The sequence below is a fragment of the Monopterus albus genome, unplaced genomic scaffold, assembly GCF_001952655.1.
Source record: "Monopterus albus unplaced genomic scaffold, M_albus_1.0 scaffold131.1, whole genome shotgun sequence".
Taxonomy (NCBI): Eukaryota; Metazoa; Chordata; class Actinopteri; order Synbranchiformes; family Synbranchidae; genus Monopterus; species Monopterus albus.
Genome location: NW_018128011.1, coordinates 1,337,410 through 1,339,347, shown reverse-complemented (window position 1 = coordinate 1,339,347; position 1,938 = coordinate 1,337,410). Strand labels below are relative to the sequence as shown.

The window sequence follows — 1,938 nt, the reverse complement described above, 5'->3', positions numbered from 1 at the left end:
ACAGACAAGTATTTCTTAAGAGTAATTCTATCATCTCATCACACACGTATAATTGAGTCTTTGAATTTAATGTGTGGCTTGTCTCCTAATCTTGCAAGTTAGAAGAAACCTGGAATGAATAATGAACAAGCTTAAATGTACCAATTCCTGTAAATTCTATCTTGAGGCAAAATAAGTGAAAGTAGTGAAGTTTTATGTTTGGACTATGGATGTGTGGGGTCTTTGAACTACACACCAGTTTATTACATTAACTTTAACCAAATATATTAAGATTTTGCTGCTCACAGGAATATATTTGATAGTAATTTTGATTCATTGTATGTTTTGCTGATAATACTATTGTATTCAAATTTTGAATTAAGTACTTTTACTTCCTCTAAATTGTGGTATTGTTTATTTTATTAAGGTAAAATGTCTGAGTAGGCCTGCTTCTTCCACATATGAAGGAACCATCTAGTGGACAAATGAAACCTTTGACCACATGGTGGTGCTAGATGAAAAGTCAGAGGATCAGCTACTGTAAGTCACTAGGATTGATCCTCTGGCAACCATGAATGTGAACATTTTATCTTAATCCATCTAATAGTTCAGATATTTCAGACATGCTGCAGGCAAGGCTAAATTTGTTGGTGTAGGAGGCGCGGAGGGTTTTGAGATTGAAGGTGTCACTCTCTAATTTTATTTTGGATGACTGTTAGCTTGACTTTAACAACGGCAACCTCTGGCCTCTATCACAGATATGCATCCATCCCTATGTACGTGGTGCCCCTGGTGGCCCCGTGGCAGTGTAACCTGGGGACCGCTCTGCTCTGGCCCCTTCAGCTCTATTGGTTTACACTGATTTGCAGAGGAGCCCTCCGCCTGTTTGCAAGATGCTCAAACTCAGCGTTGAAGACTTTAAAAACTGACAATGACGGCTGTCTAACCCTGAGCGACAGCATCACGACCCGTCAGACAGACAGACAGACGGACGCAGAGGCTGGGGGTGAAGAATTAAACAGAAAGACAAACAAACAGTCTGACCTTTAACACAAGCCAAAATAAAAGGGGACAAACAGGTGACCTAAACTGGCTTTAAGCCCTGAGCCAGTTACAGGGGACAACGTCAGAGACAAATAAGTTTCACCACACGAGTGTGTGTGTTGATGTTTGCTAGACTCAGGGTTCAGACCAACAGAGATGAATCAGGATTTAGGAATGAATTTATGAGTTTTTATTTTGACAGGGTGGCAACAGTGAGCAAGCCTCTCCCAAAAATTGTGTGGACAAACGGAAACAACACAAAATAAGGGAAAGTGTTTGAGAATGTTGTCAGTGTTAACACCTCGATGTTAATTTGTTTCTAATATCTCAAAACAAAACAAAAAAAATTTATTTTATTGATGTAAAGCACAGATTTCTACTCATCTCTCAAGACACTAGATTCACATAGAACATGAATGTCAGAGGCAGGTGAGTTTTTGCATTAATGTTGTTTTTAAATCTGCTCCACAACAGTAAGTTCTAGAACCAACTGAAATAAACCCAGACAGAAACTTTTACACTTTGCCTGCATCTGAAACAAAGGGATGTTATTGGTAAACTGGGTGCTTTTTTGAAGAAGCTATTTTCTTGAAGTGGTTTATTGTATTTTGTTCCTGCTACATGCCATTGTCGTGCATTTTGTGTTTATACTCTGTGTAATCATGGTTGAGAGTTAAATAAAATGAATGAATGGAAAAGAAGCTTGTCATAATACCATAAACACAACCATAAATGTTTATTACCCAGTTGGTTTTGTAATTTTTGGATATAAGCTGCATCTGTATATTGTGTTAATAAACTCCTCAGTTCCTGTGTGCTTGTTAGGATTTAACAAATCTATGTTGAAATCACCACATATGAACATTAATTTATGACTTATTGTCAGGTAATTTTCTTCCATCCACTCATTAAACT

The 1,938-nt window shown here is 37.7% G+C and overlaps 1 pseudogene; it reads left to right on the top strand.

Moving 5' to 3' along the window:
- The window catches only part of LOC109967567 (protein FAM57B-like), a 9,345-nt pseudogene that overhangs the window by 6,744 nt on the left and 663 nt on the right, over positions 1 to 1,938 (top strand).